The sequence below is a fragment of the Hyperolius riggenbachi genome, chromosome 3, assembly GCF_040937935.1.
Source record: "Hyperolius riggenbachi isolate aHypRig1 chromosome 3, aHypRig1.pri, whole genome shotgun sequence".
Classification (NCBI taxonomy): domain Eukaryota; kingdom Metazoa; phylum Chordata; class Amphibia; order Anura; family Hyperoliidae; genus Hyperolius; species Hyperolius riggenbachi.
Window position 1 is genome coordinate 491640215 of NC_090648.1, and position 21358 is coordinate 491661572.

The 21358-nt window shown below is 46.9% G+C and overlaps 1 protein-coding gene and 1 long non-coding RNA gene across 6 annotated transcripts in view; one reads left to right on the forward strand and one right to left on the reverse strand.

Annotated features, from left to right (window-relative positions):
• The window catches only part of LOC137564390 (uncharacterized), a 160235-nt gene extending 145877 nt beyond the window's left edge, over positions 1-14358 (reverse strand). Inside the window, exons 1-2 of the long non-coding RNA XR_011030589.1 lie at positions 13864-14358; positions 10817-10924 (exon numbers count right to left, since the gene is read on the reverse strand). This is a non-coding gene — a long non-coding RNA (uncharacterized lncRNA). The remainder of the gene's footprint in view (positions 1-10816; positions 10925-13863) is intronic.
• Positions 1-21358, forward strand: part of NUP50 (nucleoporin 50) — a 65025-nt gene that overhangs the window by 17243 nt on the left and 26424 nt on the right. The window contains exon 2 of one of the 5 annotated variants that reach the window (XM_068278196.1): positions 9579-9646. The exons of 1 other annotated variant lie outside the window; for it this stretch is intronic. The gene's annotated coding sequence lies outside the window, so the exon portion shown is untranslated. Of the gene's footprint in view, positions 1-9578; positions 9647-15684; positions 15872-21358 lie in introns of those variants that run through there. 3 more of the 5 variants (XM_068278198.1, XM_068278199.1, XM_068278201.1) reach the window with 3 other exon arrangements.

Genomic DNA, 21358 nt, shown 5'->3' on the forward strand with positions numbered 1-21358 from the left:
TCTGCTATAACAACTCAGCTATAATGATTCCTGAGCAAAGCCAGACTGAATGCTCAGTCAGGGATTTTATCAGCGCTGATAACAGACAAGCTGAGCAGTGAAGGATGAAACAGAGAGCAGAGTAGGTGTTTTCTGTAATGTTCCCACTGATATATATGGTAAATTAAAAGGAAGGTGAGGGTGCTTCGTCTCTGGTTCACTTTAAATTAATCGGAAAAGGTATAGAAATTCAGATCGGACATGTTGGAAAAAAATCGATCTGGCTGAATCTGCCAGAAAATTGCATTGTGTGTACCAAGCATAGCACTGCTACTGCCTATACAGCGCACCCCTAGTGGCTGCAGCTCTGGCACTTCGAGGCCTCCAGGAGAAAAGCGCAATATAAATGTTATTTGTCTTGTCTGTCTAAACAAATAAAGTTATCTGAGCCGGCAGTGGAGATCCTCCCTGCAGTCATAATTTTCTGCTTGATTTCCTGTTTATGGCGAGAGGAGGTGTCTCCCCCCCCCCAGACATGGTCCCGGTTATACACAGGCTGCTTTTATTTCACATTCAATTTTCATTTTCATTACAGAGTTGATTTCCCGCACATTGGCTGCTATCAGGCGGTGAATGCGCGGGCATCCATGTGTGACCCTGCGGACAATGCTCCGTTTCTGAGGCCTCCGCACGTGTGGGAATCTCTCTCTCATTAGGCACTACGAGGAATATAATCTCCTGTCCTGGTGTGACATGCTGTCCTGGAAGAAACAGTTTGAGGAGGAATAATGGTGAATATAAGTGACACCCTGAGGGCCCTTTTCCACTAGCAATCGCTAGCGTTCACGCTGAACGCTAGCGATTGCTGAATCGCAATTACCGGCGATTCCCCGACGTTCGCGGCCGCGATTTTGCTATGCTATGCACTGCATAGCAAAATCGCGGCAATAATCGCTCCGCCGCGCGATCGCGATCCGGTCAAAAACGAATCGCGGTAGTGGAAATGACCTACCGCGATTCCTATGCTAAAAGCAAACTGTAGCGATTTGACAAATCACTAGCGGTTTGCGGTTTTGCGATTAAGCAATCGCAAACGCTGTAGTGGAAAAGGGCCCTGACTGTGTTCAATACCGACACATCTCTGTGACTTCTAACAGGCTTTCTAAGCATTCCAAAAGACCAGCATTCTACTACAATGCAGTGCTAATTCCGAGAGTAAAATACTGGTAAATTATACTGATATTGTACTGCAGCTAAATCTAACCTTACGCTCACATAAAACCCTCTCCCGCCAATGCCTAACTCTAACCACCCCCCTTCCAATGCCTAACTCTAACCAATCCCCCCTCCAGTGCCTAACTCTAACCAACCACCCCTCCAATGCCTAACTCTAACCAACCCCCCCTCCAATGTCTAACTCTAATCAACCCCCCCTCAAATGCCTAACTCTAACCAACCCCTCCCCCCCCTCCAGTGCCTAACTCTAACCACCACCCCTTCCAATGCCTAACTCTAACCAATCCCCCCTCCAGTGCCTAACTCGAACCAACCACCCCTCCAATGCCTAACTCTAACCAACCCCCCCTCCAATGCCTAACTCTAACCAACCCCCCCTCCAATGCCTAACTCTAACTACCCCTCTCCAATGCCTAACTCTAACCAATCCCCCCTCCAATGCCTAATTCTAACTAACCCCCCTCCAATGCCTAACTCTAACCACCCCCCTTCCAATGCCTAACTCTAACCACCCCCACCCCACTAATCCTAACCACCTCCCTCTATGCCTAACCCTAGCCACACCCCACCGATGCCTAACCCTAACCACCTCCCCTCCAATGCCTAACTATAACCACCCCTCCCCCCTTGATGCCAAACCCTAACCACCCCTTCCCCTCCGATGCCCAATCACCACCCTCCAATACCTAACCCTAACCACCCCCCTCCAATGCCTAACTCTAACCCCCCCCCCTTTCCTCCAATGTCTATCCCTTACCACCCCCCTCCAATGCCTAATCCTAATCACCACCCCTCCAATGCCTAATCCTAATCACCACCCCTCCAATGCCTAACCCTAACGACCCTTGTCCAATGCCTAACTCCTTCCCCTTTGGATGCCTAACCTTACAAGACCCCAACACCCCCCCCCCTCCCTTCCCCGTTGATGCCTAACCAAATCCCTTCACGACACCTATTTATCTGCCCCTCCCCATAACCATTAAAAAAATTGCAAAATATCGGGAGCCGCAGGAGTTACTAATCTCGGCTACTGAGGGAAATTTAAAGCACTTGAAGCCACAATTTTAGCCGCAGGATTCAAGGTGGTTGTCCCCAGCACCTGCAATTGTATAGCGCCTCCGCCAAAATTCCCCACAGTAGCCTATACAATTTCCCTCAGACACTCCGCACTTTTCCCACCATACCACCCCCCACCATTAACCGTCTGGTATGATAAAGATGCACATCTTTTACTTCACGCTTATTTGGGTAAAAACTCACGCACAGGGACATTGACATCAATAAAATCAGTTCTCTTCACCGCAATCATGCTGTGGTTGCACCTCAGTTCACAGACTAAACCAGTGATCTGCAAACTTGTCTCTCCAGCTGTTAAAGAACTACAAGTCCCACAATGCATTTGCCTTTATGAATCATGACTGTGGCTGTCAGACTCCTGCAATGCATTGTGGGACTTGTAGTTCCTTAACAGCTGGAGAGCCAAGTTTGCAGATCTCTGGACTAAACAATAGCAATAGGCAAAGATGAAGTAAGATGTAATAGGGCCCTAGGCAAGGTAGATGATTTGGCGCCCCCTTGTGGTCCTTTTGGTAATCTGAAATAAATAGAGGCCAGAGAAGGTGAAAGGTGAGCCCCTTGACACCCACTAGGCCCCAGGCACCTGCCTAGGTTGCCAGGTGGATAATCCTGCTCTGGTGAGAGGGTTGGAGGTGTGTGTGTGGGGGGGGGGGGGGGGTTTCAGAACCATGCAGGGGAATACAACTGATAATGGATTATTTTGCCAATTATAATTAAGGGGCGGGGCATTAAGTAGTCGATTTAGCATATTTATACACAGCTCAAAAAATTAAAGGAACACTTAGAGAACACATAAGATCTGAATGTGAAAGAATCATGCTGGATATCTATTTAATACTGATGTGGATGGGGTGATGTGCTAGGAAAGAATGGGCGCCGCATCTTTTCATGGAAATGAAAATAATCAACCTACAGAGGGATGAGTTCAAAGACTATCCAAAAATTAGGGTGTCAGGCTGGTCCATTTTGTCAAAATTTCACTGTACTAAATCAAAACCAAACTCATCTGTTGTGTGGCCCCCACATGCTTGTATGCATGCCTGACAACATCGGGGGATTATTATTATTATTATTATTTAGCATTTATATAGCGCCGACATATTACGCAGCGCTGTACAGTGTATATATATATATATATATATATATATATATATATATATATATATATATATATATATATATATATATATATATATATATATATATATATATATAGTCTTGTTGTTAACTGTCCCTCATAGGAGCTCACAATCTAATCCCTACCATTGCCATATGTCTATATTATGAAGTGTAAGTACTGTAGTCTAGGGCCAATTTTAGGGGGAGCCAATTAACTTATCCGTATGTTTTTGGAATGTGGGAGGAAACCGTAGTGCCCGGGGGAAACCCACGCAGACACGGAGAGAACATACAAACTCTTTGCAGATAGTTCCCTGGCTGGGATTCGAACCAGGGACCCAGCGCTGCAAGGCGAGAGGGACCCAGCGCTGCAGAATTAGGGATTCTCCTAATGGGATGATCCGCTTTTTCAAAACTTGTTTTTTCTCCCCCCGTTTTCCCAGAAATGCATTTTTGTAGCATACATTTCCAATCCGTGGAAACGTACAGTATGCCCAGCCGTGGGGGAGAGGCAGCCATCATGCTGGAGGGGTATAGCAGGCAGGACGGGGGTAGCAGCGGTCAGCAATGGTCCCCCGTCCCCGCTACCCCTTCAGCTACATGCCGCAAAACTTGTTACACTGTATAGTGGCGGCGAGCTTGCCTTCTCTCCACTTCCTCCTCTCGCCGCGTCACTGCCTGCAATACCGCCCTCTATTCTTCAGAGGGCAGCATTGCAGGCAGTGACGCGGCGAACGGAGGAAGTAGGAGGAGAAGGTAAGCTCCCCACTCCCCGCTGCTATACATTTGAACAAGTTTTGCGGCATGTAGCTGGAGGGGGTAGCGGGGACGAAGGACCCAGGTGAGGGAGGGGGAGACACGTCACCCCTCCCCGCTGATAGCTGACACCCCCGTCCTGCCTGCTATACCCCTCCAGCATGGCGACCCCCTCTCCCCCCACAGGCTGTGAGACAGAAACGGATCAGTTTCTGTGTCCAAATCTGCCTGTGTAGAGGGGGGTCCATTTTTCTATTGCCTGCCACTACCACTGCGTGTATCAGGATCCAGATCCATTGCATGAAAATGCAGCAGATCTGGACCTTCCGTTCAGGTTTTGAAAACAAGTCCCCTCAAACGCAGACGGATCTGGGTTTTTTTTATGGGTGAAGACAGCTGCTATCTAAAACACTGGTATCCGTGACTCCGGTTTTAATCCGGCCTGAAAAACAGCCACGGATACGTTAACGTACCTGGGGCTTGATTCACTAAACTGCGATCACTGATCTCACTGCTGCGCTATCCTTTTTACTCAAATTTTCGTGCAAAAATGGCCGCGTTTGCGCGCAAAAATTCGTGTTTGCGCGCAAAAAACATTACGTGCAACAAGCTAGCGTGATCGTGATATCAGTTATCACGGTTTAGTGAATCAAGCCCCTAGTATGGACCTCACTTTTCTCCTTTTCTCCTAGGAGATAATTTTTCATCATCAATTTAAAATAACTTTCCAGCACTTTGCAATGGAAAAAGTACCAAAAAGTAGTTGAGAAAGTACTGTCAAAATTATTTTGAGTATTTGTTTTCTTTCTGGTGGTGTAAAAGGCATTTTATTTACAAGTTGTGAAAATATAACCTGGGTGAAAACTCAGGAGAAAACGTGAATTGCATATGGACCCTTGTAATAAAATAGAAAATACTCAATTCAATTTTGATACTACATTTTCACCAACTTTTGGGTACTTTTTCAATTGTACAATGCTTAAGAGTTATTTTGTTTTCAAAATATTTTATTGTGGTAATAATCATGTCAAAACATTTCAACAGTTTAACAAGTCGTTGACAGTATAAAACGGTATGCTAAATTGCAGGCAGTTGATACCACGTTTTTGTATAACTAAACAATAATTTAGTCCAAGTAATGGACTATATTCTAAACTAATAAACAAGACAGTTAAACAAAACTGAAGAAGAATATGTCTCTGTAGTATTGTAGCTGAATTTGTCATCCAGATGGAGAACTTTGTAAATTTGTTTCAAACCGTAACATCAGGGGCGTAGCAATAGGGGGGTGCAGAGGTTGCGACCGCATCGGGGCCCTTGTGCCAGAGGGGCCCCGAAGGGCCCTCCCTCAACTGCGGTATTAGCTCTCTATTGGTCCTGTGCTCATAATAATCACTTCTATAGATACTTTGAATATTGGTGATCATTAACAAACTGTTCCCCATCCCCTTCTTGCACCTCTGACACTGTAGTTACCATTGGCAGGTTTTGGTGCGCCATATCAATTTTTGTGTATAGAGTGCTTGGGGGGCCCAATGTAAAACTTGCATCGGGGCCCGCAGCTCCTTAGCTACGCCACTGCGTAACATAGTCATCTCAGACTTATATTATATTGTATTGCAGTGTGATTAGTCTATAAGGGGGTGGGAGTTTAGCCAAAGTTCCCATTTTTCAGTACATTTTTAGTATCACTATGTATATTGGCAAAGATATGTTCAATCTTTCACATATGGTGGGAATGCCCCTACATCAAGTGCAAAGTGTGGAATCAGTGCTTTACTTATTTATATAGATTTACTGCCTATAGAATAACCCCAAATCCAGGTCTGGCGCTATTCAATCTAGATATTGAGAGGATTTCCAAGCCATACAGACACATTATTGCAAAGTTAATGCTGGCCACAAAAATCGCCATTACCAGAAACTGGGAAAAAACAAACACCCCAGAGCTCAAAGAAATAATTCAAAAGTTATTTTAAAAAGAATATGAAAATGATCTCCAAGGAGATAACTCAGCAGAAAAATGTAATTGCATATGGACCATGATGTCCAGGAGGGCTATCTTCCCAGATATGCACCAGGGCAACACTCAGCTCATGGACAGTGTGGGGGGCAACCTGACGGCGTCAGATAGCCTGAGGCATAATGTCCGAGATCTGTTGTATTGGATCTAGGTCAGGCGAACGCGTGTATCAAAAAAGGGCGCCTGGAAAAAAGGGCGCGGGGTGTAGCCGAAATTGTAAGTTTGAATGCAAAACCATATTTTTTCGTTTAAGAGGTTATAAACGATAATGTAGTGCTAAATAGATTAAATAAACGGAAATGAAATGGCAAAATACCGTCTATAACAGTAAACGAATTCTGAAATGAAACGTCAAATAGCGTCTATAACAAAAACGATATTTACACATGTATTAAGCATAGTAATAGAATGGTAGATTTTACAGGTATTTTACTGCAATTATACCTAACTTTAGGGTCACAGATATCTCTCCTTATCCCTATCCCTAACACCTAGAACCTTTGTGTAAATACACATAATGTAATAAATCTTCTATATATATATAATAGAGTAAGTGCCTCAACATTCGAGCAAGAAGAAGAAGTACTTTGCATGAGAAAATGTATGCGTGCTCAATCACCAAGTTTTAGGCTTCTTTTCCACGGACTGTTGAGCTGTGTGCTCAGCAAGCAGTTACCAGGCAGCAGCGAGCAGTTACCACTTACCAGGCAGCAGCGAGCAGTTACCAGGCAGCAGCGAGCAGTTACCAGGCAGCAGCGAGCAGTTACCAGGCAGCAGCGAGCAGTTACCAGGCAGCAGCAAGCAGTTACCAGGCAGCAGCAAGCAGTTACCAGGCAGCAGCAAGCAGTTACCAGGCAGCAGCAAGCAGTTACCAGGCAGCAGTGAGCAGATACCAGGCAGCAACAAGCAGTTTCCAGGCAGCAGCAAGCTGTTACCAGGCAGTAGTGAGCAGTTGTAAGAGTTTGAGAGGCATGTTACTGCCTATCAACTGTCCGTGGAAAAGAGGCCTACCCTAGCAAGTCTGGCTTTGCAAATCTGGCCTAATTGGCTATTCATGAGGCAATGCTCATGCAAATATGCATTTGCTTTTGCATGCCAAACTATGCAGGGTCAAAAAACCAATACTGCAAAGCGGTCGCCCTGCTACATGCCAGTGATGAGCGAAAATGCAAAAATTTGTTTCGATAAATTTTTACCGAATTTTCGCCTAATTTCGTTTTGACAGGCAAATTTTCCATCTAATTTTTTCACGTTAATTTTCGCCTAAGGCCAGTCATTTTCGCATTACTTGCGTATAATTGCGGACATTTTCCACATAAGGGCATTAGCGCCCGCATTCAGAGAAGTTTCTTGCGCATTATTGCGGGCAATTTTCCGTATAAACGTCCGCATAGCTTGAATTTCCATGCGGATTATTGTGGACATTTTTCCGCATAAGGGCATAAGCATCCGCATACAATGAATTTTCGATGCTGGTCGAAAACGCAAATATTTCTGAAGATTTTCGTGAAAATTCGCCAAAAACGAAAACGGGATTTTCGAGGTGAAAATTCGCAAGCAACACTGCTACATGCTACATTAGCACTATCCAGGAGCGCCACGGGGAGGATTCCCAATGCCCCCCTTTTATACAACCGGGGGGACCACAGGGTCCCAGGCTCTCTCACTGCCTGGGAACCACAGCGACACCCCGGAGGGGGAGGCGCAGGACACCCCCCCCAAGCGTGGCCAGCGTCAGGGAGAGCCGTCCACACCCACCTCCCAATATTAAAAACAGGCACTTACCTTAACGTCCATTGCGTTCTGCTACATGCGCATTAACTTGGGGGCACCACATGAGAAAGGAGTGAAGCATGGGTCACCCCGAGCTTTAGAGCTCAGGGCTGGCTCACATAGGCCTGGTGCACACCAAAAACCGCTAGCAGATCCGCAAAATGCTAGCAGATTTTGAAACGCTTTTTCTTCTTTTTCTGTAGCGTTTCAGCTAGCGTTTTGCGGTTTTGTGTAGCGGTTTTGGTGTAGTAGATTTCCTGTATTGTTACAGTAAAGCTGTTACTGAACAGCTACTGTAACAAAAAACGCCTGGCAAACCGCTCTGAAGTGCCGTTTTTCAGAGCGGTTTGCGTTTTTCCTATACTTAACATTGAGGCAGAAACGCATCCGCAATCCAAAATCTGCTGCAGCCCGGGAGTATGCGTTTCTGCAAAACGCCTCCCGCTCTGGTGTGCACCAGCCCATTGAAATACATTACCCTAGCGGATCCGCACCCGCAGGAGGATCGCAAACCGCAGCGGAAACGCTCTGGTGTGCACTAGGCCATACAGCACTCCAGAGGGGGGGGGGGGGGGAGGACAGGTGCAGACAACTCACTCCAGGGCTCACACCACCGGAGCAAGCCATCCACCACCTGCTTTCAAAGGATACAAACTGCAAAAAATGCTTTCCATGAGAAAATTAATGCGCATGTAGCAGAACGCAATGGACGTTACGGTAAGTGCCTGTTTTTAATATTGGGAGGTGGGTGCAGACGGCTCTCCCTGGCGCTGGCCACGCTTGGGGGGGGGGGGTCGGCTGCGGCACCTAGCCTCCCCCTCCGGGGTGCCGCTGTGGTTCCCGCGGTCCCTCCGGTTGTATAAAAAGGGGGCATTGGGAATCCTCCCTGTGGCGCTCCTGGATAGTGCTAATGTAGCATGTAGCAGTGTTCCTTGCGAATTTTCGCCTAAGTCATTTTCGCATCGAAAATCCTGTTTTCGTTTTTTGGCGAATTTTCACGAAAATCTTCAGAAATATTTGTGTTTTCGACCAGCATCGAAAATTCATTGTATGCGGATGCTTATGCCCTTATGCGGAAAAATGTCCACAATAATCCGCATGGAAATATAGACTACTAGCCGTCCCGCGTCGTAGCATACGCCGCATCTTCTATCTATCTAATAGAGTACGTGCCTCAACCTTGAAGCAAGAAGAATAAAGGTCGGTACACACATCAGATAAAAGTCTTTGGAAAAATGAAAGATCACAGACCAATTTTACCCCCTTCCATGTAGTATGAGAGCCACACCTACACAGTCTATTCTATTGAGCTGAACTCCCCATCAGATAGAAATATTTGCAAGATGCTGCACACAAAGTTGCTGTACACATTCAAAAGATCATTATCTGCAAAAGATCCGTTCCTGCAAAAGATCAGTACCTACAAAATACATTCATAGTCTATATTTCCATGCGGATTATTGTGGACCCCTTACTCAGAAGGGGTGGATAAGAAGACTGGGTTTGCTAGGAGAGTGGGGTTTGAACAGGGAATATGAGCTGGGTTTTTGTATATAGATATGTTCCTTCTATAGGCACTAGATGCATTTTCTTACTGTTATTTGCTCTTTTACAGAACTTTCAGCTTTCCAGCATCGGAGAGAATGAGTGGTATATTATCCTGCCCTGGCTTCAGAGCGTATGGTAAGAGTGTGTTGTTTTTATGCAGGTGGCTTACTGTGGTAGCGCTTATACAGCGTGATCGTTCGCCTTTAGGGTATAACGGTGGTTTGTTTACATATGACGTATGCTGGCCTCCGCCTTGGAGGGCGGGGCTGCATGCGTCATTGTTTACGTTTGGCCGCATGAGTAGCGGCATGGCCCGCTAGGCATTATGGGGCTGCCTTACATAGGCTGGTACAGCGCTCCACGGTGACGTCATCTGTTTACATGACCACCTGACGCTCTTTGGCCAATGATAGGTGATTATGCTGGTGTGTAACACAACGCCATTTGGGTCTTCTTGCGTAGAAGACGGATTAACATATTAGGTTGTCAGTTTCCACTCTGGTCCGATATGTGATGCTGGTGAGCTGATTGGCTGTAGGTATTTTAAATTCATTGGTCGGGGGACTATATGTGTACTATTTAAAGGGTCACTTGTGTTAATGTTTGTATGGTTGTAACGGCTTGAGAAAGGGCTAACACCTGAAACAGCGGGCTGTCGCCGCATAGCCATTTTTATTGATGTCACAATAAAGAGCTTTATACTTTTGGAAGTGCCAGCCTCCATTGTGTCTGCTGCAACTGTGATCTGGAGGTGTGAGGATCAATTGAGGCTTGGGCACCCACTTCCCCTTTTTGAAAGAGTGCCACTCTTTTTACCATTGGATCTAATAACTATAATCAACGCATTATAAGTGTAAAAACAAAGTTAATACCAAAAGCGATGTATTTCTAATACAATCAGGCTGAGAAACGGTATTTAAGCATTATACATATGAAAACGAATTTTAAATGATAAAAGAAGTGTAAACGAAAATTTAGTTGTTATAGTTTTGTAAGCGAAATTTTAAAACGGAAAAAATACGTAAAACTCATGTAAGCGAAATTTAAAAACGAAAAATAAGTATAACACAAAGTCAAAACGAACTTGTAAACGATAATTGTTATAAATAGGGATGGGACGAATCCACAATTTTTTCGAATCCGAATCTGAAAAGGTTCTCGAATATCTCGAACCTTTCAAATCCCGAATCTCACGAATCTTGTACAAAATAATTGTGTGATATATGGAAGAAACATAGTAAGGTACAGTACATTGTGCCCCTCAAAAAGACAAACAGAATGCGAGTATATTACTACTTTTCTTACTGTAGCAAGATGTCTGTGGTGGTGTCTCTTTCCTACTTTGGAGGCAGCTTGTGTGAGGCTCAGGCAACAGCAGCCGTCAGCGAGTATCTGGCTTGTGTGGGACTTGGACTGCAGGAATTCATAAAGGGAGAAGGGTAGGAAAGGCTCATTAAGTTCAACCACTAAACCTTTTTCTCAAAGAACAAGCACATGATAATCAAAATGACAGTATAGGTAGCTTCTGGTAAAGGTGCCCCCAGTATAGATAGCCAGGCATAGGTCCCCCCAGTATAGATAGACAGGTAGATAGGTCCCCCCCCCCAGTGTAGGTAGCCAGGCATAGGTCCCCCCAGTATAGGTAGCCAGGCATAGGTCCCCCCAGTATAGATAGACAGGTAGATAGCCCCCCCCCAGTGTAGGTAGCCAGGAATAGGTCCCCCCAGTATAGATAGACAGGTAGATAGGTCCCCCCTAGTATAGATAGCCAGGTAGATAGGTCCCCCCAGTATAGGTAGCCAGGCATAGGTCCCCCCAGTATAGGTAGCCAGGCATAGGTCCCCCCAGTATAGATAGCCAGGCATAGGTCCCCCCAGTATAGATAGCCAGGCATAGGTCCCCCCAGTGTAGGTAGCCAGGCATAGGTCCCCCCAGTATAGACAGCCAGGCATAGGTCCCGCCAGTATAGATAGCCAGGCATAGGTCCCCCCAGTATAGATAGCCAGGCATTGGTCCCCCCAGTATAGACAGCCAGGCATAGGTCACCCCAGTATAGATAGACAGGTAGATAGGTCCCCCCAGTGTAGGTAGCCAGGCATAGGTCCCCCCAGTATAGATAGCCAGGCATAGGTCCCCCCAGTATAGATAGCCAGGCATAGGTCCCCCCAAGTATAGATAGCCAGGCATAGGTCCCCCCAGTATAGATAGCCAGGCATAGGTCCCCCCAGTATAGATAGACAGGTAGATAGGTCCCCCCCCTAGTGTAGGTAGCCAGGCATAGGTCCCCTCAGTATAGATAGCCAGGCATAGGTCCCCCCAGTATAGCTAGCCAGGCATAGGTCCCCCCAGTATAGATAGCCAGGCATAGGTCCCCCCAGTATAGATAGCCAGGCATAGGTCCCCCCAGTATAGATAGCCAGGCATAGGTCCCCCCAGTATAGATAGCCAGGCATAGGTCCCCCTAGTATAGATAGACAGGTAGATAGGTCCCCCCCCAGTGTAGGTAGCCAGGCGTAGGTCCCCCCAGTATAGATAGCCAGGCATAGGTCCCCCCAGTATAGATAGCCAGGCATAGGTCCCCCCAGTATAGATAGACAGGTAGATAGGTCCCCCCCAGTATAGATAGCCAGGCATAGGTCCCCCCAGTATAGATAGCCAGGCATAGGTCCCCCCAGTATAGATAGCCAGGCATAGGTCCCCCCAGTATAGATAGCCAGGTAGATAGGTCCCCCCAGTATAGATAGCCAGGTAGATAGGTCCCCCGAGTATAGATAGCCAGGCATAGGTCCCCCCAGTGTAGGTAGCCAGGCATAGGTCCCCCCAGTATAGATAGCCAGGCATAGGTCCCCCCAGTATAGGTAGCCAGGCATAGGTCCCCCCAGTATAGGTAGCCAGGCATAGGTCCCCCCAGTATAGATAGCCAGGCATAGGTCCCCCCAGTATAGATAGCCAGGCATAGGTCCCCCCAGTATAGGTAGCCAGGCATAGGTCCCCCCAGTATAGGTAGCCAGGCATAGGTCCCCCCAGTATAGATAGCCAGGTAGATAGGTCCTCCCCAGTATAGGTAGCCAGGCATAGGTCCCCCCAGTATAGATAGCCAGGCATAGGTCCCCTAGTAGGCCGCCCGCCCGACCTCACGTAGGCCCGCACCCGACCTCCAGCCGACCACCAGCCGACCCCCACCAGCAACGTCCCTCACGGGTGCCCCCAGACATACTGTACCTGTCGCTGTTCTGTCCGTCCACGCCTTCCGATCTAGTCCGTCCGTCCACGCCGGGTCTTCTCCGCGAAAGCGACGTCTAGAGGCAGGGCAACGTCAACGTCATCACGCGGAAGCGACGCGCGGATGGACGCTAGGTCGGAGGTGGTCGCGATGACGTCACAAGTGGCGCAGGTAATGTATACGCATGCGACGAAATGTTGCGGCGGGTTGCGCGGATTCGTCGGATTCGAATGCGCGCAAATGGCCTAGGGATTTGAATCCAAGAATCTCGAATCTTTCCTAAGATTCGATGGATTCGTGGATTCGAAGTCCCATCCCTAGTTATAAACCTTAGCCTGTAAACGAAAACTTTAGTTACCACGATCCCTGTAACCGCTATTTCTCGGGCGCCCTTTTTTCCTGTCGGGCGCCGAATAGCCGATATTTTGCATTGCAGTCTATGGCGGCACCCTTTTTGTCCACTATCCCTGTGTGCCTTTTTTTACTAGCTCCCAGGCGAACGTGGTATCAATTCCTTCATCCTCCAGGAACTGCCTGCATAATTTCGCCACATGAAGCTGGGCATTGTTCTGCACCAGGAGGAACCACTGCACCATCTTAGCATCTGGCTACAGTTCCAGGATGTGGGCAGCATGGTGGCGTAGTAAATAGCACTCTCTGTCAGGAACCGGCCCCGCGGCAAGCCTGCAGATACGGTTCCCGACTGCGGGTTTGACCAGATCGAGAGGGGAAGCAGCCTTAGTCGAGCTAACACAAGGCTGTGACCCCTCAAACACTTCTCACTGCCACCACTAGCTGCCGCTAGACACTTCCACTCTGCTGTCGAGTGATCTGCACGCAATCCGTGTTTTCGTATTCGGGTCAGCTTTGCGCTTTAGGCCGAATACGGGAACGCCACGCACACACACACAGTACAAGGCACTGCCTTTGTAATGCAAGTTACACTGTAGCTTAGTACAGCAGAAGCCAAACTTATTAAATAACGATTTAATATGCCAGAAAAAAAGTGGAACCATGCAGAAAATAATATATACAAAAGATTTACAAAAACAAAGTAAAAATTACAAAATAAAAGTTACAAAGGTACACACAAGACAGGTTGCAGAAATAAAAGGGAAATAAACGTTACCAGCGTATACAGAGCGTTGTTTGCAGGAGAATACAGCTTCCAACCAGTAGTCGGGGCAGCTCTAGCGTCTTTGCTATCTCCGAGGAGCTACGAGTTGTGAAGGACCTGTGCGGGTTCTTATAGGCCCATTTGGAGTCTGGGGATACAAGTCCAACCTGCCTCCGAAGGTTTGCACAGAATGCTTGTCATATCCTGTGATATGCAAACTTCCAAGGTTTTTCCTGTCCCACTTTTGATCTTTCAGAGATTTCAAAACACTTCACACACTTCCAGCAGGCTGTCATACTTCAAACGTTCCTGTGTTAGCTTCCAACTGTCCAGACTCCTTTAATCCGGATTGTATTTTGGCTTGTTTACATATACACAAGGTTCAAAGCAATGCAAGATCCAGGACAGAATAGAGGGTCGTTACCTAATGGCCTGTATTCAGAGGAACTGAATGCAAATGTAGTGTCATTGACATACAGGCAATCACATTAGCAGTTCCTGCTCTACTGTTCACCTTCAGATGCAAATGTACTATTCTGGCCTACAGGAGATCCAATTAGCAGCTTCCAACTTCCAGAGGAACTGAATACAGAAGCTCAATGTAGCAGCTTCCTTCAGCCCTACACATATGACCCAAAATGACAAATATGGCTGCTATGTTCTGCATATTACCGTACATATCATCATCACCACAATATATTATCACACTCTCCCCTTGCCGAGAATGGTTCCCGGTTCGAATCCCAGCCAGGGCAACATCTGCAAGAAGTTTGTATGTTCTCCCTGTGTCTGTGTGGGTTTCCTTCATGCACTCTGGTTGCCTCCAACACCCCAAAAACATGCAGATAAGTGAATTAGCTTCCCCTTAAATTGACGGTTGACTACAATACACATATGATTATGGTAGGTAGGGATTAGATTTTGAGCTCCTCTAAGGGACAATTAATGACAAGACTACATATACTCTGTAAAGCGTTGCGGAAGATGTTGGCACTATATAAATAAAAATAATTTCACACCAATACCTAATGGTAGTCAAGGTGCCATTGCCCGCTTCTCCAGATTATCTCACATCTGTCACATCTGCTCAGGATGAACCTGCCTCATCTGTAAAGCACAGGGTGCCAGTGGTGAACCTGCTGCCAATTCTCCTATTCTATGGCAAATAGGGATGAGATGCAAATATTTCAGAGTTCATGCAGGGCTATGTAAATTCTGAATGCAAATATATGTGGCTTAAAAATGGACCAATCAATTTAAACCTTGGTGATACACGATTGGTCCATTTTCAAGCTGCTTATGGCTGTCTATAATGGGAGTTTTCTCTGGCTGCCTATATTGGAGGTTATCTAATACTAGGGGCCCCTATAGCTACCAAAAACTAGGGGCCACTCTGGCTAGGAATGCTGGGGAACACATGTGACTACCTAGGAGGCACATGTTGCTACCTGATACATTCTGTAGAGAGTCATTGGACTTCCTAGTAATGTAACAGTGGGCTGGGGCTGGGCAAGTCTGGCCACCTGATAGGTTAGTGTACACTAATAGGACTGTATGCCGGGCACTGTGATTGGCTAAAGGCTGATATAATACTGCCTACCAGCATTATACCAGCTTTCAGCCAATCACAGTGCTCGGCATACAGTCCTACAGCACAGCTCAGCGCGGTTTTAAGGATTGGAATGCAGCGTGTGTGTATTACTGCGCATGCGCGGGCCGCCCGGCTTTCTCAATGAGTGCGGCTGGATGACGTCGCTGCGCTGCTATTGGTCTCTAAGAATAAGCACACGCGCACCAGCGGCTTCCGCCCCATGAATGGATGGTCTCTCCTAGCAACAGCTACCGCCCCTTCCCGGCCGTTAGGGTTCACGCATGCGCGGTTGCAGCTGCCTGTCGGCGCTCTTACAAAATGGCCGCTTGAAGTCTCTTCCCGCTCTGGGTGAGTGTGGAGCCGGCTTAGCGTGTAATGTGGAAGCTGTGACAGGTAGGCGGGTGTGGCGGCCTGCTGGGGAGGACAGAGGTGAGCGGGGGGAGGCAGTGCTGTGAAATGTGCTGAATAGAACCCCCAAACTTCCCCCAGCCTGTGCCTGCCTCTATATACCCCCACCACACTGACTGGAGACCAGACACACACACACACACACCTATGGTGCCTGGGGAGTCTCCGATCTCCCTGGCCTCTATACCTCCTTCCCCCACTGACTGGAGACCAGACACACCTCTGGTGCCTGGGGAATCTCCCCTCTATACCCCCACCCCACTGACTGGAGGCCAGACACGCACACACCTATGGAGCCCGTGGAGTCTCCCATCTCCCTGTCCTATATATCCCCGCCTCACTGACTGGAGGCCAGCCACACACACCTCTGCCTGGGGAGTTGCTCCTCTCCCTGCCCCTATAACCCCCTTATTCTCTCCTCCTGGCCTGACCCCCCCTCCACCGACTGGACACACCTCTGGTGTCTGGGCAATCTACCTCCTCCCTGCCCCTCACCCCACTGCCTGGACACACGGTTGGAGCAGTGCTTTTCAGCGCTGCTAGTTTTGGGCGCAGACCATAGACTTATATAGGAATCACATCACACAGCGCTCAGTGAGTAACGTCGGCGCCATCAGAAGACAGCCGAAGTTGCTTAAAAAACACCATAATTCGGCCTCCAGCAATAGCTGGAAGCCAAATTATATAATTCCCCTACTATACATGGCGGCCTGGAGGGGGAATAGTAATTAACATGGCCTGGACTTGTGCAGAAGCAGGATCAGCCATATACCAGCTGTATCCTGCGCCCAAGTCTACCAGCGCCGTTTTCAAATGTATGCCCTCTGGTGCCTGGGCAATCTACCTTCTCCCCTGCCTCTATAGCCCTTCATCCCACCTCCTCCTGGCCTGACCTACCTTCCCCTGACTACCACTACTGACTGGAGGCCAGCCACACACACCTACCTCTGGTACCTGGGCAATCTCCCTGCCCCTATACCCCTTCACCCCCCCTCTTCTAACTCTCCTGACCTCACCCACCCCACTTACTGGAGGCCAACCACACCCCACTTACTGGAGGCCAACCACACACACACACACCTATGGTGCTTGGACAATCTCCCCTGCGTCTTATAATCAGGAGCGTCTTATAGTCTGAAAAATACGATAGTTACTGGAGAATTCTAGAATTGCACACCAGGACCCTCGCCTTTGGCCACAGCACTTGCTTCAGCTAACTCCTCCGCTTGTGCACTTTTACTAAACCTATTAGAGAGAACCTGAGGTGGGTTCTAAGAATCAAATTAGCATACAGAGGCTGGGTCTGCATATAATACCCAGCCTCTGTTGCTATACTGTCTTCCCGCCGCTGCGCTCTGCTCCCATAAATGAATCGTCGTGCTGGCGACACGCAGCGTGTCGCGGCCGGCTGTTTACATGTGAAGTGTCAGTCTGTGCCGCTCCATAGCGCTGGTCCCCGCCTGCTTCCCTTCCCTCCAATCAGCGGCTGGGGGGAAACAGTATAGCAACAGAGGCTGGGTATTCTATGCAGACCCAGCCTCTCTATGCTAATTGGTTTCTTAGAACCCACCTCGGGTTCTTTTTAAGTTGGTGGAGTGGATAAAGTTTATCTAATGATGTGTTTCAGGCGGCAAATTAGTGGTCTATTTAGGTACTTGTCGGGCACTTTGCTTTTAGCAGCGGTGAACTTGATCAAATTTTCTGAGATGTTGCATGCTCACAGCATCGGCTACACTTGCAGTTCTAAATCCCCCTAGGAGATCAAGATGTGGTGAGAAACCGATGGGAAACTGTTAAACACTTGCATATGAAATTGGTGAAACAATGTAGTGGGGGGGGGGGGGGGGGGGGGGACTCATTTAGTATACATTTTTAGGAGATAAATGCCACATACAGATGTGGCCTCTGATTGTTTTGGCTGACATTTTGCCTTAAACTTGCAGCTAGTGACAAAACTGACAGGAGACCGTGCTCCATAGTGTAAAACCAAAATGTATTTTGCTAAAATGCACATAAACAGATTGCACTTACTAGACAGTAGGTGAGTACAAGCATATCCACATGGGCAAAGCTCTATCCTGTAACCCTGGGGACAACCTCCTTCTGTGACCACCGTGGCCATCATACCTGATGAAGGTGAGGATTCGCCGAAACGTGTTGTGACGCTGTCAGCACGCTCATACCCCAAGGGTCCACCACCCCCGTCCATATCCATCTGGACCAGGACCACCAGAGGCCATGGTATGCTTGTACTCGCCTACTGTCTAGTAAGTGCAATCTGTTTATGCGCATTTTGGTTTTAAACTATGGAGCGCTCCTTTGCTTTCCAGTGATCGGAAGCGCAAGACTTCCCTTCGTTTGCTCCCAGTAACTAGGACAGTGATCATGTGAAAATGCCTGGGTGAATGCTTGTCTGGTGCATGTACAGACCTCAAAACACAATTTTACCACGAAAGATCTGTATATGCCTTTAGAACTGTCCTTCAGGAACTGTCTTATAGAAGGTTTAGCAAACTGGGTGAGGGTAAAATCCTGCTGAACTTTGTCCATGTTTTGTCTTTTTATAAAACTTTTATAGCGTCTGGTGATAGAACAGGAGCTGCAGGTGTTTCTCTCTGTCTTGTGTGCAGAAAATGTGCTGCTGGGACAGAAGTTGATACCAGTTGAGTATCTTGACAGATGGACTTTGGCTGGTTCATGGGGGCTGCCAGAAACGTTACTGTCGAACTGATTATAAAATGAAGCTGAAAAAAAATGCAATAAAGCTTCCCTGCTATTCTCAAAACTGATCCTGTGCTTTCCTCTGCAATACTCTAAATTGTGTACTTATAACTCGGATCTCTCGAATCCGCCCCAAACTGCTGCCTCAATAATAACCCTGAATTTAATATATTTACATTATCGTAACATTATGAACAAATTGTACTACATGGAGGTGGGAAAATTGGCCAATCAAAATTGAAAGTGTGCGCCAGGCTTTAGGATAGTCAATGAGGTGCTAATATTTTTGAATAGATATGGTCATTTTTTTTGCCATTTGGAAATGGACCACCCAAAAGAAACTGCTGCATTTTGCCTACATTCCAAGCTGGCTAAAATTTGCATCTACTCAAATATTACGTAGTTTATTGACCATCTGTGACCATAGCAAGGAGACCTGGTGCAAAAGTGGAGCCTGTACCCAGATGGATTCTAAAAAAATTTTTTTTTTTTTTTGTGAATCTGCCCCATACCTTTTTTGAGATATATTCACTCAATTGACATTTTCTGTTTTGACACCCAACAATATACAGTACTCATCTTAGTGTCCAGGCACTGCTCCGATTGGTTTCAGTTGTACAATGCAGACCTCAAACCAACAAACGTTGATTCCGCTGATACCTTTTCATGACTAACTGTACATAGTTTATTGCAAACTTTCGAAACGTAAGTTTCTTCTTCAGGCATTATACAGAACTGGATCAGAAACATAAAATTGTGATCTACATTGAGTTGTCTTTTATACTTGTACTATCAGCTCTGATATTTATATCCAACAGGTAGGACTAGTTCACACTCGGCGCTTGGAGTGCCGCGATTCTGCCGTGATTTGCGCTTGTGATTCCCGTTCAATAGAACGAGAATCACAGAGCAATAGCCCCCAAAACGCTGCATGCAGCGTGTTTGCGATTAATCGCAAACGCTGTAGTGTGAATGTATCCATAGGGATACATTGTAGAAGCGCTTTGCTGATCGCTGGCGATCAGCAAAGCGCGTTAGAATCGCCTGAGTGTGAACCAGCACTCAAATTTTTCATGTCCTTCCTTTTGTAAGGGTCCTATTACACTTAATCAGTTGCTCTCAGTTAAATCGGAAAGAAAACTGATTTTCAAAGTAAGTCCCATGTTATCCTATGGCACCTTTCACACTTAACGCGCTTTAACTGAAATCTTCTTCCCAATGCACTGCTATGGAAAAAACGTGTGCTAACGCACACTAATGCATACCAACTGATTAAGCGTAAAAGGGCCCTTAGCGTTTTATTGCCAGAAGTCCTGACTGTATGTTTAGCAAACTTTTGTACTGCATTTACCTCCTATCACATTTTAGGTAGCATTTTTACTTTTTCATTTTTGGTGATAATGTTAACCTGAGGATGGCCTCGTGCAGCATGTTCCCTCATTGTGTGAGATCCGTCAGTCCTTACTAGTATTGTGAAATAAAGAGGTGCCCAATTGAGTATAAGCGTTAAAAACACTAAAAACTAAAAGGTTGAGGTGGCTTACCTAATAGACAACTCACTTTGTGTAGAAATGTTTATTATTAAGCACAGGCAACGCATTTTGCGGGATCCAGCCCACCTCCTCAGGCCAAATAGAGTGCCACTGCAGTCTAATAGCCGCATTCGGGGTGCCCCGAATGCGGGTATTAGACTGCAGTGGCACTATTTGGCCTGAGGTGGGCTGGATCCCGCAAAACGCGTTGCCTGTGCTTAATAATAAACATTTCTAAGGTAAGCCACGTCAACCTTTTAGTTTTTAGTGTTTTTAACTCTTATACTCAATTGGGTGCCTTTTTACTCCCTTCTGTGACATGCTCCCCTCCACGTTCCAGTGAGGGGAGACCCATGCACCATACTTGAGGTGGAATCCACACCACCTCATGGTTTTAGAGTGCATGAGGTTCTTTACCAAGAGAGCGACCGCCTCCAGGATCACTGGCTTACCGGAGTGGAGTCAGGTATAAGACACTCCACCTGCTTGAAGTGGTCGGTTGCCCCGTGTGCAACCCACCTTTTGTGAGTATTCCCTTTTCAAACACTTTATTTATCCATCTACCTGTGAGATACTGCACAATTTGGGCTCCTGTTGTCTTTGTGTTTTTTTCCCAGTGCCCTATAGTATTGTGAAACAATCAGGGCTGTGGAGTCTGAGTCGAGGAGTCAGAGGTGGAGCAATTTTGGGCACCATAAACGTCGGATTATTTTTCAAACCAAATCCATAGCCTTTGTAAAAATTAGACTTAGAAGTCGGAGCATTTTTGGGTACCTGGAGTCAGCGGTTTCATAAACTGTCGGAATCGGATGATTTTTGTATACAGCCCTGGAAATGATCCTCTCGCCCAAGCTCTGCGAAAACCCAAGTGTCAGAGGGGCAGGACTGAGATGCAGTACCAAGCTCCACCTCTCTCCACCCATAATGTGAAATCAGTCTCTGCCTACCATTTCTCAACTCCACTAACACACTTCTGGGTAAGTGCTCTGACAGTTGAGGTGGGCAGAGACTCCACTATACTACTGAGAACTGATGAATAGATCATACAGTCACCCTACTACTACTACTACTTTGGGCTAGTCTCAGGTTAACATTTTTAAAGGGACTCCGAGCACCTCTCATGGGCATGCCTTTAATACTCCGACCAGTACTGCAAAGTACTTAAAGATGCATACCTTTCTGTAGCTTGTGCTCTCTTCTTTCATTTGATGCCTGCATCGTCGTTCTACTCCAAATAGTTTTCGTTCGATTTCAA